General features: G+C 43.2%; 1 protein-coding gene and 2 pseudogenes across 1 annotated transcript in view; 1 reads left to right on the forward strand and 2 right to left on the reverse strand.

Moving 5' to 3' along the window:
* LOC115930184 (collagen alpha-1(III) chain) overlaps nt 1-16,751 on the reverse strand; it is an 80,999-nt gene that overhangs the window by 38,834 nt on the left and 25,414 nt on the right.
* LOC115936449 (small ribosomal subunit protein eS1-like) lies at nt 4,464-6,520 on the reverse strand (annotated as a pseudogene).
* On the forward strand, nt 14,689-16,408 carry LOC129525935 (small ribosomal subunit protein eS24-like; annotated as a pseudogene).

Raw genomic sequence — 16,751 nt, forward strand, 5'->3', positions numbered from 1 at the left:
TGATAAGCCCCCACTGTTCAAGTTGGGTGGCCATCAATTGCTGCAGAATAGAAGTTAATGAGGCTTCCTCCTCCTGGATCCCCTACTAGACCCTGACATACCCATTCAGTCACAGGCAGAAAGGGAAGCAGAGGGTAAGGAGACCTGGCTGGCTGTGCCAGATGCAGATCTTACCTGTCCTGCTTAGAACACTCAAAGCTCAATTGGTTAAACAAAAAAGGAAAAACACAGTAAGGAATATAACACTCCCCAGATGCAACTTAATCTAACACTCTATACTTTAAATTTGCTAAACATACATAGAAATCAGACCACTACTTCTGCAGAACATTTTACTGGTAAAAAGAACAGCCCACATGAGGGAAAACTGATTTGGTGGAAAGACAACAAAAACAAAACATGGGAAATAGGTAAGGTGATAACATGGGGGAGAGGTTCTGCTTGTGTTTCACCCGGAGAAAATCAGCTTCCTGTTTGGATACCCACTAGACATTTGAAGTTCTACAATGAACCCATCAGAGATGCAAATGAAAGTGCCTCCGCAGAGACAGAAAACCCGCAATAGAGCATCATCGACTAGCAGAGTGAACAAAATGGTGATATCAGAAGAACAGATGAAGTTACCATCCACCAAGAAAACGGTACATGTGGAGAGCCAGGGAGAAGAATAGAAAGAAAAAGAGACAGAGATCAGAGACAGACACAGAAAGTGAGATTGGGGAGAGAGAGAGTGTAAAAGAGAGAGAGAGACCATAAGAGAAGGGAGACAAAGAGATAAAAGGTGCGAGTCAGCAGGTGAGGAGAAAGACTGAAAACTATGAGTAACAGCAACTAAGACACAAAGGAGGTGGGAGACTGCCTGGGTGCCGCAGCACCCACACCGTCCTCTTGCCCCCTGTCACTTGGGTTAAAACCACCGGAAATTCCACTATTGCAAATTTTGTATTAATCCTTGTATGTCTGTCTTTTCTATTGTTAGTCTACAGGTGTATCCAGCAGCTCCAGAGAGACAGCGACCAGGGAGAAGGGGCCATGATGATGGTGGTGGTTTTGTCATAACGAAAAGAGGGATATATAGGGAAAAGAAAGAGAGATCAGACTGTTACTGTGTCTACATAGAAAGAGAAGACATAAGAGACTCCATTTTGAAAAAGACCTGTACTTTCAACAGTTGCTTTGCTGAGATGTTGTTAATCTGTAGCTTTGCCCCAGCCACATCGCCCTAACCACTTTGATCCAACCTGGAGCTCAAAAAACATGTGTTGTATGAAATCAAGGTTTAAGGGATGTAGGGCTGTGCAGGACGTGCCTTGTTAACAAAATGTTTGCAAGCAATATACTTGGTAAAAGTCATTGCCATTCTCTAGTCTCAATAAACCAGGGGCACAATGCACTGTGGAAAGCCGCAGGGAGCCCTGTCCTTGAAAGCTGGGTATTGTCCAAGGTTTCTCCCTATGTGATAGTCTGAAAAGTGGCCTCGTGGGATGAGAAAGACCTGATGGTCCCCCAGCCCGACACCCATAAAGGGTCTGTGCTGAGGTGGACTAGTCAAAGCGGAAAGCCTCTTGCAGTTGAGATAGAGGAAGGCCACTGTCTCCTGGACCTGCCCCTGGGAACTGAATGTCTCGGTATAAAACCCGATTGTACATTTGTTCAATTCTGAGATGGGAGAAAAACCGCCCTATGGTGGGAGGTGAGACATGTTTACAGCAATGCTGCCTTGTTATTCTTTACTCCACTGAGATGTTTGGGTGGAGAGAAACATAAATCTGGCTTACGTGCATGTCCAGTCATAGTACCTTCCCTTGAAATTCATTATGACATAGATTCTATTAGTCACATGTTTGTTGCTGCCCTTCTCCTTATTATCACCCTGCCCTCCTATTACATTCCTTTTTGCTGAAGTAATGAAGATAATAATCAATACAAACTGAGGGAACTCAGAGACCGGTGCCAGTGCAGGTCCTTGGTATGCTGAGCGCCGGTCCCCTGGGCTCACTGTTGTTTCTCTATACTTTGTGTCTTATTTCTTTTTTATCTCTCATCCCACCTGACTAGAAATACCCACAGGTGTGGAGGGACAGGCCACCCCTTCATTATGAGATTACAGGCATGAATAACCCCACCTGGCCACCTAACTCACTCTTGAGAGGCCAGAAGCGATGCTGGAATTTTCTTCCTCTGTGGTTTAAAAAGGGAAAATTAGGGAGAACACAAGGCATGAGAGATGCAGCGATGGATATGTCTATATGGAGATTCTGTCTGCATCCAGTAGAATATGCATTTCTAGGCACCAGGTTTAAGAGCGAAAACCTGGAGTCTTGTCTGTTAGCATTCTCCTTCCCCACAAACCAGACAGGGAATACATTTTGCTCCAGCACACCTGGATGTAGGAAATGTCACATTCCTATTTCTGTAACTTCAGTTAAATCTGCTCTGAGTCCCTGGATGCCTGGCAGGTGGAGAATTCAATCTTGTCATTACCAGCATTCCTTTCCCTTCTCCATGGGCTTATGTAAGAATTCTGGGCTTACACACTGTTGGAAAGCCAGGTAGGAACTACTTCCCCCGAACTCTCCATTCTTCCAGCTGCTCATGATCCATCAGCCTTTTTTTGGGCCATCTGCTATAACAAGACCCTCCTCACAGCATCATTCCACTGACCCACAGGCTCAGCCTCAGGGACCCTCACTGTAACAGGTCTCCACTATGCATAGGAACTCACAAAAACCTTCTCTTCATCTTGGCTTCCTCTGATATCCAGCCACTCCCTCCTTCTCACCTTAAACACAGATGGCAGCTCCTTCCCATCGTTCCAAACCTTGGGGATTGTCCAGCCAAATTCTCTTCAGACACCAAAGCTTCACCCGCCCTCTTCATGGGGATGATGCAAGGGCATCTGAGATCTTTGGAAGCCCAATTCCGGCCTCTCTTTGGGGTGGGCTGAGAGTGGGAACTAGACTCTCTTTTCCAAGTGCCATGTTTATCTTGTTCATCATTATATTATCTCCAATGCCTGGCACATAGTAGGCACTACAGACTGACACATAGTAGGTGCTATTAGTGTCTGTATAATGGGACTCTTGAGGTCGAAGCTATTAGCGGAAACCTACCAAGCAAAAGATGGAAAACCGACCACCAAAAAAAAAGAGAAAAAATGAAAACAATCATGGCTTTGAGCTCTAAACGCACAAGGCACCAGCCCAAGTTTGGGCAATTTTAATACAACAGCCATTTTGCCTCCAAACAAACTGGCACTGGAAACCTCCCTCTGCCTCTTAAAGAGAACCAGTTTCTCTTTCTCTAAGTGGGCAGCATTTCTCTCCGGTGATAGTACCCAGCCCACTGCCACCAGCAAAGGACTGCATCCAGGGGCCAAGAGCTTGATAGTTTAAAGAATATATTTTATAGGGAAAAACAAAGTAACATCCACATAAATCTGGAACTACCACCACTTTCCAGAGGCCGAATCCCATTTGTGGAATCTCTTGCATGTCAAGCACCTTGCAGTCAGCTCAACTACATACTTTTGGGATTCGTTGCAGAGAAGAGTGAAGGTTATCGCAAAATAAAGGAACTAGGGCTCAGAATTCCCAGAGCAATCCATGACAGAGGAAGTGAGTAGAAAAGGGAAGGGTGAAGTCAAATGAGAGAAGTCAATGAGTTGGCCAACACCAAGCAAGGATCATGGGACCCTCTCCACTCTCCATGGCCCCACATCTCAAATGAAGTCAACAAAACCCATCAATGCTTGGTGTAAGTGTTGTATGCTCCTGGAAATGAAAGCAGGGACCACATTTCAGGTCAGTAGGGTCGTGGGTAGAGGCAACGGTCATGGACTTGTGGGCCCTGGAGGATGGGATGATTCTGAGACATTGAATCCCTACACTGATCTCAGTAGAAATCTCAGGTAGGGCTTCAACATTCGTGGACCAAGGACTATGTGAGCCTGAGAGCAAAAGCCTTGGTGCATGTCCCGGCTCCATCAGTCCCAACTGGGGCTTTGAACAAGTTGCTTATTTTTTTAACTAACGTTATTTTAATTGACAAATCATAATTGTACACATTTATGTGATGTTTTGATATGTGTATACAATGTGGGATGATTAGATGAAACTAATTAACATGTCCAAGCCCTAATTTACTGACAATTTTTATGATGAGACATTTGAAATGTAGCCCGTTAGTTATTTTGAAAGATACATTATTATTGACTATAGTCACGCTGCTGTGCTATAGATTTCAAAGCATATAATCCAGCAACCCAACTTCTGGGTATACACCAAAAAAAAAATTGAAATCAATATGTCAAAGGGATCCTTACATTCCTATGTTCACTGCAGCACTATTCACAATACCCAATATATAGAATCAACCTAAGTGTCCATCAGTGGAAGAAAGGATAAAGCAAACGTACTATATACGCACAATGGAATACTATTAACTCTTAAAAAAGAAAGAAATCCTGTGATTTTCAACAACATAGATGAACTTGAAAGACATTGTGTTAAGTGAAATAAGCCAGGCACAGAAAGACAGATACTGCATGATTTTACTTATATGTGGAATCTAAGGAAGTTGAACTCACAGAAATAGAGAGTAGGAAAGTGGTTATCAGGGGCTGGGGTGGAGGAAAGGTAGGGGATAGGAGACACTGCTCAAAGGGTACAAAGTTTCCAATAGGAAGAATAAGTTTTGAACAAGCTAAACTCCTCTGAAGGCTCAGTTCCTCATCTGTAGAGCAGGGATGCATCATTAACCTTCTAAGGATGTTGCTGTGAGAGTAAGAGATGATGTTCAGCACAATACCTAACGCACAGTCAGGTCTCCTTAAGATTGAACCTGCGTCGCCATGACCTCTACATCACAGGACAGAAAGGGTCACAGCCAGTGTCTCAGTTCCCAGTGAAAAGTGGATCCCAGACCAGGCTGAACAGCAGGATCCGTAGGGGATACCCCACCCTACTGAGTCAGAATCACCGGAGGTAGAGCCTGGGTATGTATGTATGTGCGTGCGTGCGTGTGTGTGTATGTATGTATGTATGTATGTATGTATGTATGTATGTATGTATGTATGTATGAAGAGACAGGGTCTTGCTCTGCAGTCCAGGCTGGAGTGCAGTGTCACAAGCATAGTTCACTGCAGCCTCAAATTACTCCTGGCCTCAAGCTATCCTCCCACCTCAGCCTTCAGAGTAGCTGAGACTACAGGCGCATGCCACCAAGCCCGGATACTTTTTTTTTCCTCTTTCTTTTTGGAGAGAGTCTCACTCTGTTGCCCAGGCTGGAGTGCAATGGTGCAATCTTGGCTCACTGCAACCTCTGTCTCCTGGGTTCAAGTGATTCTCGTGCCTCAGCCTCCTGAGTAGCTAGGATTACAGGCATGCACCACCACACCAGGCTAATTTTGCTTTTTTCATTGTTGTTTCTTGTTTGTTTTTCACAAATAGGACTTCTTATTTGCCAATGTTTTAAGTCTGAACTTTAAACAGATTCTTGGGCTGGTGGTTTATATCCATCAGCTCATTCAACTTTAGCATGTGTCTCATCCCTAGTGGGTTTTCCAGAACTACTACCGTCACCACGAAGCTCCATGCCTTTCAAACCCGGGGTTCTCCAGTATTTTTACTTTTCTAATGAAGACATCATGGAGAGGATAAATTGGCAAGCCTTTTCTACATCTTTTCCAATGTTGTCTGGAATCAATTTATTAACCACTTCTTTCAAGTCATTTGTCTGCACCTCTCAGGTCATGATTTCCATCATCTTCTTCTGGATTTGGCAGACTGTTGGTGCTAAGCATAAGAGGTCTTCAGTATCAGATTGTTGTGTTTTTTAGTAAAACCAACATAAAACAGAAGAAAGAAGTAACCATCGGTAGTCTTGACATCAACATGAGCTTCAATCATTGTTGAACATTTTTCAATCTTGGAACATATCTTGTCACAGGTAAGACCCATGCCATAGAAGTTAGTCAGGCAGTTTTTGCCCCGAACATCTTCAGTAATCAGCTTGAATTTTCTAAATGCAACTTCATCATTCTGCAAATCAGCAAGACTCATTTCAAACACAAGACCCTTGAGACCATCAGATGCAATTTGGGTTCCTTGGGTCCTGGTGACCAAGTCTTTCCAATATTTCTTATATTGAACATAGCAGGTGCTTTCACATCATACTGATCTTTCTTAGAGAATGGACCAACTACTTTCTTCTTAACTCCCTTTTTGCCACCTTTCATAACGCACTTGTTCTTAACAACCGCCATGGTGCTGCTCAGAGTACCAAAAGGCTAAATTTTATATTTTTGGTAGAGAAGGGGTTTCACCATGTGGAACAAGCTGGTCTTGAACTGATATCAGGTGATCTGCCCGCCTCAGCCTCCCAAAGTGCTGGGATTACAGGTGTGAGCCACTGCACCCAGCTGATATTTATTTTTTCTTTTTTTGTATAGACAGGGTCTTGCCATGTTGCCAAGGCTGGTCTGGAACTCCTGGCCTCAAGCAGTCCTCCCACCACAGCCTCCCAAAGCACTGGGATTTCAGGTGTGAGCCACCGTGCCCAGCCTGGGATCTATTTTTAAAGCCAATCAAGTGTTGAATAAAATTGCAACTTGGGCTGTTTTTTCTTTGCATTTTTTACATTTCAATGGTTTTTAATATATTCAGAGATATACACAAACATTACCAGTCAATTTAAAACATTTCATGACCTCAAAAAGAAACCTCATACCCTTTAGCTAACACCCTCTATCCTCACATGCCCCTACCAGCCCTAAGCAACCACTAATCGACTTCCTATTTCTATAGATTTCCATCTGAATGAAATCATGTAGAATGTGATCTTTCATCTGTTTTGAAGGTTCATCCACGCTGTAGCGTATGTACTTTCCTCCTTTTTGTTATCATATAATATTCCACCATGTGGGTAGACAACAATCAGTGTATCTCTTCATCTGGTGATGGGCATTTGTATTAATTCCCTCTGTGGGATATTGGCAGTGATGCTATTGTAATTATTCATGTACAAATTTTTGTGTGGACCTGTGCTTTCATTTTTGAATATGAAAATATGGCACATGTCCAAGGAAGACATACAAGTGGCCAATAAGCACATGAAAAGATGCTCAATGAAATTCATCATCAGGGAAACAGAAATCAAAACCACAATGTGATACCACTTCATACCCATAAGGATGGCTAGAATCGAAGACAGAGAAAATTGGCCTGGTGTGGTGGCTAATGCCTGTAATCCCAGCACTTTGGGAGACCGAGGCAGGTGGATCACCTGAGGCCAGGAGTTTGAGACCAGCCTGGCCAACATGGTGAAACCCTGTCTCTACTAAAAAAATACAAAAATTAGCCAAGCATGGTGGCAGGTGACTATAATCCCAGCTACTCGGGAGGCTGAGGCAGGAAAGTAACTTGAATCTGGGAGGCAGAGTTTGCAGTGAGCTGAGATTGTGCCACTGCACTCCAGCCTGGGTGACAGAGCAAGTCTTTGTCTCAAAAAAAAAAATACAGAAAATAACAAGTGTTGGTGAGGATGCAGAGAATCTAGAACTTTCATACACTGCTGGTAGGAATTAAAATGGTGTAGCCACTGTGAGAAACAGTTTAACAACTTCCCAAACAATTCTACATAGAGTTACCAAATGACCCAGTAATTGTACTCCTAGGTATAGGCCCAACTTGGGCTCTTTTAATCTATGGAAAATGAACTATGGGTACTTGGCAAGAACAAAGAGGGAGAGAGGCAGAAATGGTGCCGCGAGGGCACATTGATTGGTCCCTAGTACACAGGGCTCCTACGGCAAATGGTCTCTAAATGACTTCATCAGTTGCTCATAAAAAAAATCACCCTCTGCTCCAATCGTGGAGGAAGAAGTATGGATTGGACCTGGTGAACCACGGTAAGACTGACGGCTAAACTTTATGAATGATGAGGGGATTTGCACGTATAATCTTGACTGTACTAGATTTTTTATTTTATCCACTGTCTTTGAAAACCTAACTCTTGACTAAGAACTGACTTTCCTGTACTTGTTGTTGACTCTAAGTAAATTTCCAATTCCACATAGTCCAAAGATGATGTGCTGAGAAATCTCTCAAAGGAAAAATGCTAAGAATACAGGCAGAGTTATGCGGCAAATTTTGCAGAATTAACACAAATTGTACTTGCAGGTACGAAGCACAAAACATTTTCATGAGTAAAGAAAAAAGTGCTCTTCATTCTAGTAGACGCTGCAGGATGAGGCCGATCAAGGTGGTTGCCCAGCCAGACCTTGGGCTCTTACCAAATTTGTGTTAGAGTCAACTCTGATGGAGTCTGTATTTCAGTCATCTTTTTTTTTTGACATGGAATCTCGCTCTGTCTCCCAGGCTGGAATGCAGCAGGGTGATCTCAGCTCACTGCAACATCTGCCTCCTGGGTTCAAGCGATTCTCCTGCCTCAGCTTCCCAAGTAGCTGGGGCTACATGTGCGTGCCACCATGCCTGGCTAATTTTTGTATTTTTAGTAGAGACGTTTCATCATGTTGGCCAGGCTGTGCTCAAACTCCTGACCTCAAGTGATCCGCCTGCCTTGGCCTCCCAAAGTGCTGGGAGTACAGGCATGAGCCACCATGCCCGACCTCAGTCATCTTTTATCCTCCACGCCTGGCAAGTTCTAGACACACTGTGGTTCCATACAAGTTTGTTGAATAAATAGGAGACAGATAGAAAATGGGAACTCTGGAAGTAGAGAAGATTCCAGAAATTGTGCATATTTCCCAGAGACTGTGGCCAAATTCCTCAGTCCTGCCAGAGTTTCTCTATCTCAACTCAAACCTTACGTGTGGGCCCAGACACAGTGGCTCACACCTGTAATCCCAACACTTTAGGAGGCTGAGGTGGGCAGATAACTTGGGGCCAGGAGTTTGAGACCAGCCTGGCCAACATGGTGAAACCCTGTCTCTACTAAAAATACAAAAATTAGCCAGGCATGGTGTTGTGCACCTGTAGCCCCAGCTACTCAGGGGCCTGAGGCACAAGCATTGCTTGAACCCAGGAGGTGGAGGTTGCAGTGAGTCACGATTATGCCACTGTACTCTAGCCTGGGCAATAAAGCAAGACTGTCTGAAAAGAAAAAAATACCCTTATGTGTGGGCCTTGTTACAGAATTAATGTTTATATGGACAATATGTACATGGGTGTACGTTAAGAGCATGAGTCATCCACAAGATTTTAGCAAAGTCCATTTAGAAAGCTCAATGCTTTGGGCTTCCACTTGCCTTGCTGCCTGTGTCCTCAGAAGGAGGCTTCATCCTTCCATGTAACCAGCAAATCCTTTATGCAGAGATGTACACAACACACTCCTATCCTTGGCTGTGACACCTTGAAAGGTTCCTCTTGGTGGTCCCTGGTGCTCCTTTCAGAGTAGTTCAAATTAAGGTGATCAGCTTTCATGCCAATCACTCTACAGATCACTCCTATTATGACCAATTTTTCTAAATGCTTTATTGAATTATTACTTAAAGAAATGTGCACATAGAAGAGGTCAACACAGTACTTTTCTTACAAACTGGACATACTGGCCAGGCGCAGTGGCTCATGCCTGTCATCCCAGCACTTTGGGAGGCCGAGGTGAGCAGATTGCTTGAGCCCAGGAGCTCGAGACCAGCCTGGGCAACATAGTGAGACCCCCCTCTCTACAAAAAATAAATAAATACAAAAATTAGGCAACAGTGATGGCACATGCCTGTAGTTCCAGCTACTCAGGAGGGCTGAGGTGGGAGGGCTGCTTGAGCCCAGGAGGCAGAGGCTGCAGTGAGCCATGACGGTGCCACTGTGATCCAGCCTGGGTGACAGAGCAAGATCCTGTCAAAAAAAAAAAAAAAAAAAAAACACCTGAATATCTCCATATTACCGACACCCAATTCAAGAAACAGAAGATTACAGCCCCTTCCAGGATATTCCTGGGGTCTCTTCCATCTCTACTAACCCCTGACTACAAACAGCCTCCACCTATTTCACCTGACATTGTACTTTATGAAAGCAGCAGTTCTCAGATGGGGCTATTTTGCCCCCTGGGGACATTAGGCAATATCTGGAGACACTGGGGGTTGTCTGTACTTGGGGGGAGTTGTGTTACTGCATCCAGTGGGTCCAGGGATCCAGGGATGCCGCTCAACATCCTAAAATGCACAGGGAACCCCCACACATACAACAGAGAAATTGCTGAGCCAAAATGTCAGCAGCGTCACAGCTGAAACCCTGACATACACAGAATCACACAGTATCTGCTCTTTCGTGCTTAGGATCTCTGTCATTCTAATCATTTCATAGGAAACAGAAATGTCATTTGGAGGTAGGTAGAGTCCAAAACAAAGAAGATCCAGAGTTTTGTTTTTAATCAGCCTGGTGCTTTTAGAGCTAGGATTTAGTTTCCATTCTTTCTGTCTCAATTTCAAGTGATTTTTCTTCAACTGGCATCTGCTGGGCTCAAGACCCGGAGATCCCCACAAAGCTGAGCTTCACACAGGAATTTTGTACACACCCACACAGGTATACACTGCCATTTACATGCAGACATCCACCCACAGATACACACATCCGGAGACCAAGACAGAAAGCAAACTCCACCACAAAAGCATGGTTCCCCGAACAGGAGAAACGCACCATTCACTCAAGGGAGGTACCTATTTGTTTAATTCAGCCTCTGATAGGCTGTTGCCAAGCCCAACTCTGAAAGTCTTCCCCTCTAGGAAAGAGAGATGGATTTTTTCTTCACTCAAGAATATAGATCTAAAAAAAACAAACACTTCTGCATCTCAAAGCAGGCTCTACCTCCTGAGCTACACATATTGATCAGCATTTTATTGTCAATTTTCTTTTATTTGAACTGGAGAAAAATATAACCTAATTGTGTTCTTACTGACAGTTTGGAATCAGTCACACTAAATCCAATTCTCTGGGTTCTCATGATTAAGGTGTTTAATTTGGGGGACAACAAAGCAAAAGAATTGGTCGTGTTTTAATATAATTCGTACAGGATATATCTAAGGGGTTCAAGTATCGCTGTAGCAAGAAGCTCATTCTGCAGTAAAAGGGGGATTCTGCCACTAGGATTGAGCGAGGGTGGTTCATGGCTGCACCGTTTCATCAATGTCTCTTCAAGAGTCCATGGAATGTGGAATGGGAAAGACTGAAATAGTCCAAGTCTTGGCTAAGCTTCTATTAAGGGGTGTTAGGAGCTGACAAAATAACCTGGTCTTTATAGACATCCCACACTGTAGTTCTCTAAGCTACAGATTCTCAGATTTTTCTATTTTATAAACCAGTACAAATATTTTATTAATTTGAAAACCAACATAAGGTTGCTACTTTTTTTTCTTTTTGGTAAGAAGGAACTTTTTTAAACTACCAGTTTCACACACACACACACACACACACACACACACACACACAGAAATTCCACCATGATTGGTCAGAATAGGTGAGGTTTTGCTGCAATAACAAACAACTCCTAAATCTTGGTAACTTCAAACATCAGTAGTTGTTTTTCTCACTCATGCTGCATCTGCAGGGAGGTGTGGGGTGCTCTGTTTTCCATCAAACTTGCCCTAAGACTAAGGCTAATGGGGGCTGCATTACCTCGAGTATCACCAAGCAGGGAACAGAAGGAGAAGAATGCTAGAGAGTCTTGTACTAAGAATTAAGTGCTCCAGGCTAGAAGTCTAACACTGCACCTCTGCCCCCAGCCTCTTGGCCAGTACTAGCCACATCCCCTCTCCCACCACAGGGCAATGCATGAAGACAGGAGAATTGGACACATTACAAATTTCTACCCCATGGCATTTCATAAAAGAGAAAAAAATGCAAATACAAAAATGTTTTAATAGAATAGAATATATACATTTTTAGAATAAAGAACAATCCTCCAAAAAGGACAGCTGGTGGTCTTTCACCAATGGGCACATTTCTGTGACACTGTCTCTGTTTTTCCATTTTATCCTTGACCTATGAACATTTTATACACATGGTCCAAAGAACACCATTTGGGGACCTCTGCTCTAATCAGGTGACGAAAACGGCCCCAGGAACAGAGCACAGTCTCTTTAGCAAAGACCCAGCAGGGCCAGGGTGACCACGTTCTCACCATCAATGTGCAGACATCCACCTGCAGCATCCTCACATCCCAACATCAAACATTGGCTCTTTATAGCTTGATTCTAATGCCCTTTGATCTTCATAATCATTGTAAAGCTCTCTGGCCCCAATATCTAACATCGCCACTCTAGCTACATCCTGCAACTGTTCACATCTCCTGCCTCTCCTCATCCCTCTAAACTTCTCTTCACACCCTCATGTTTCCTTCTTGCTTTACCTTCCTGCTCAGCCTGGACCTTACAGTCACCTTCTTCTTGTAATGTGCTCCTAAACTCGTTCTTCCCTGCCTTCAACCACACCCACCTGGAAAATCTCCATACCCCATTGATGACTTGCTTCGCAATTGCCCAAGGGCTGCTGAATGATACTGGAAAGAATCACAACATGGATCTGGTAGTTCCACTAAATAATCTCACCATCCAACTCTAGGGTAGACTTCACTTCTGTTCAGCGATATTTTTAAGCATCACAAATAAATTCCAAACCATATTTGCTATAACAATTAACTTTAAACCTCTTCCATATCTCAAAGCCCCCCAAACCCATTCCTAGGGGTTTCACAGCCCAGAGTTGAGTTCTCTCAACTCACTTCCATCTCACCCCTAGATCACTGTACCTTGACCCTCTTCCTCTGCCTTTCCCATGTTATAAGGAGAAGCATCCTTCTCCTTTCCCAAGCTACCTTCTCCACTAGTGCCTCATTTGAGACCTCCCTTTATCACCCGTTCCCTTGGAACTCCCATGACTCACCAACTTCACTTGTCATTTCACTCATAAATATTTTGCATCATGTATGTGCCAGGCGTTTAACATGTAATCATGCTTAAGTCTCCACATGCTAACAAGAAAAACCTTGAGTATCCCTGCTATGCCCTCAAGTCATTACCCTCCCCAATCCTTTCCTGTGTTCCCAAAGTTTGTTGATCTTCATCAATCCCTCTGATGCAGATGGCTCCGAAGTTTGCATCCTATTAGGTTGGTGCAAAAGCAATTGCGGATTTTGCCATTAAAAGTAATGGCAAAAACAGCAATTATTTTTGTACCAGCCTAGTATCTTTTCTCCTTCTACCAAACTTTGTCCCTGAGACATCTCATCACCTATAACTACCTCCTCCATGCAGTTGATTCCCAGGTCTGTATTATTCTACTGAAAGTCCATTCCCCAACTTTCTCGGCTAGAATAACAGAAGCCCAATTAGAATTCATGCTACCAGTTTACCACCACCACCACCCTCACCACCACCACCACCACCACCACCACCACCACCATCGCCCTGCCATTGTTAGCAAAACCATCTCTTGAGTGGAGCTCAAAGATTTGTAATCTCCCACTCCCCAGAAAGAGAACTTCAGACTCAGCCTAGAAGTAAAGATCCTCCAGATATGGCCTCAAATACCCTCCAACCCATGTCCCCAGTGCATCCCTTTGATGCCCCCTTCAGTGGAGTTAAAATGGAGTGAGTGTTTTTCTTTTCACATACTCCTGGTGTTCTTCCACAAATACAATTTTCACCTCTTGAATATTTTCAAGGATTCTCCATGCTACACACAGTGAAATCCAAACTCCCTGTCAGGACCCCAGTCTTCCCAAACCCTCTTTGCATTTTTCCGCCTCCACGCTTTTCCTTGGGTCATCCTCTTCTCTAATATAACCTTGTGTATTGTTCTAGATTCTCCAGAGAAAGAGCAGAGAGATAGAGGTAGAGCTATACACATAGAGAGAGACAGATTGATTAGTTGTAAGGGATGGCTCACATGGTTATGGAGGCTAAGGAGCCTGGAGTCTGCAGCCAGCAAGTTGGGAACCGAGGACAGCCAATGATATAGTTCCAACTCGAGTCCACATCTAAAGTCAGGACAAGATTGATGTCCCAGCTCAAATATAATCAGGTAAAAAGAGCAAATTCTCTGTGACTCTACCTTTTTGTTTTGTTCAGGCCTTCAGTGGATTGGATGAGGCTCACCCACATTGGGGAGGACAATCTGCTTTATTCAGTCTACCAATTAAATGTTATCCTCATCAAGAATACCTCAGAGACACACCCAGAATAATGTGTAGCCAAATATCTGGGCACCCCACAACCCAGTCAAATTGATACATAACACTAACCGTCATGTCTTGCTTCTACTCTCTCCCCATTACTGCATGTCCAAATCCTTCCCTTATTTCAAAGCTTAGTTCAAATGTTACCTCTTAACTAAGCCTTCCCTGCTAACCCCAAATATTAATAGAATTGGTTTCTCCCTTCTCTGATGTCTCAAAATACGTTGTGTGTTTCTCTTTTACTGTATTTATTACAAACTCCCTTATAAATCAAGACAGTGATTCCCAAATTATCAAAAGAGTATAAAAGAAGTCTTTGAGTGTGAAATATCTCATGGAATATAGCACATGGCCTCTTCATGAAGAAACTACTGGGAGAGAAGAAGACAAGCTGGAAGAGACCAGGGAAAGGGGGTTAGTACAAAGCACAATGAGGCTGGGCTCATACAGTGGTTCACACCTGTAATCCCAGCACTTTGGGAGGCCAAGGCCGGGGGATCACGAGATCAGGAGATCGAGACCATCCTGGCTAACATGGTGAAATCCCGTCCCTACTAAAAATACAAAAAAGTTAGCCAGGCATAGACGCGGGCACCTGTAGTCCCAGCTAATTGGGAGGCTGAGGAAGGAGAATGGTGTGGACCCGGGAGGCAGAGCTTGCAGTGAGCCGAGATAGCACCACTGCACTCAAGCCTGGGTGACAGAGCAAGACTCCATCTCAAAAAAAAAAAAAAAAGAAAGCACAATGAAATGTCAGTGGATGGGTGCCTATAATTTCTAAGGGAAATAGAGTATAATCCAAGAATTTTATGGCCAGCTAAATTATTGCCCAATCAAAATAGGCAAAAGACATGATCACATGTTGAAGAACTTAAAGAATACAGTATTTCTGAGCTCTTTTAAAAAAAAAAGTCTTCATAATAAAATTTAGTCAGCCAAGAAATTAAAAAATAAGCAACTTGTGAATTGAATGACCATGACAAAAGGCTAATTATGAGAGGTGAATCCATTTAAAAATAGGGCTATGATTGCAGAACAGAAAGAGAAGGTGGTCAACTTTAACAACATAAAACAACCTGGAAATAACTAGTTTCCAGAGGTAAAGGGAGGGACTGTAGGAAGTAGAAATGCTAATGGCCTTTATTAAGTCAATTAATCAGGTCTAAAATTGAAACGTGCTTTTAAATATATAACTTCTTGTTTACTTTCCTCCCTAACTACCTGAGGATCAACCACCATGATGAATGACACAGTAACTATCTGGACCAGGAAGTTCATGACCAATCGACCACTCCAGAGGAAACAAATGGTCACCAATGTCCTTCACCCCGGAAAGGCAACAAAATGTACAAGACCACAATAGGTGTCATCTTCATATTAATAGTTCGACTCAGAACCCACGTTGGTGGTGGTTAAACAACGGGCTTTGGCATGCTATCTGGTTCTTTGAATTATGCAAAGAAAAACGAACTCAAACATAGACTTGCAAGACACAGCTGGCATGAGAAGAAGATGACCTCAAGAAAACAGCAAAAGGAATTCAAGGGCAGAATGAAGTCAAGAGACTGCAAAGGCCAATGTCAGTGCTGGCGAAAAGCAAAAGGAGTAAAGATTTTGCAATGACTTTATTTGCAGAGACTGTACAAATTTTTCATGAGATGACCAATCAACTGTAAAGACTTTTACATATATACAAACATCTTAATATTTTTCATCATCTTTGATTTCTTAGATGTTCTAGAAACTGATTTTTAGTGAGGAAAAACTACATTTATCTGAGTTGACCAGTTCCTTCACTTCCATTTCTTTTTCTTCTGATAAATATACACAGCATTCAATTTGCTACTTCTTGTTTTTAAAATCTCATTTTGTGTGATCAGAAGTGTCTGTTCATGTCTCCAGCCATCTTTGTGCATAGCAAGGAATGCTGTTCACTTAATATTAGGAGGTTTATTTCTTGGGGTCGTGAGATTTGGGGTGATTTCTCTCCCTTTTTGTACTTTTCTGTATCATTAATTTTTTTGAGACAATGTCACCAATGTCCTTCATATTAATATTTGGACTCAGAACCCATTTTGGTGGTGGTTAAACAATTGTCACCCACATTGCAGTGCAGTGGTACGATCTCAGCTCACCAAACCTCCGCCTCCCAGGCTTAAGCGATTCTCCTGCCTCAGCTTCCCCTGTAGCTGGGATTACAGGCGCGCACAACTACCGCCTGGCTAATTTTTATATTTTTAGTAGAGGTGGGGTTTCACCTTGTTGGCCAGGCTGGTCTTGAACTCCTGCCCTCAAATGATCCACCCGACTTGGCCTCCCAAAGTGCTAGGATTACAGGCGTGAGCCACCGTGCCCAGCCTTTTCTGTATTCAATTTTTAAAAACGCAACATTTAAAATAATCGTCATTCTTTTTGAATCTACTTTGTATTATAGGTATCCAAATACTCACCTATTCTCTCTTATGTGATGACAAAGTTGTTGAAATGTCATTTCATTTTGTGGCTGCAGCCCCAGAGATTCTGACTCTGATTCTAAAGGGCCTGCATGCAGAGTGAGCAAG

Source organism: Gorilla gorilla, chromosome 10, assembly GCF_029281585.2.
Source record: "Gorilla gorilla gorilla isolate KB3781 chromosome 10, NHGRI_mGorGor1-v2.1_pri, whole genome shotgun sequence".
NCBI lineage: Eukaryota > Metazoa > Chordata > Mammalia > Primates > Hominidae > Gorilla > Gorilla gorilla.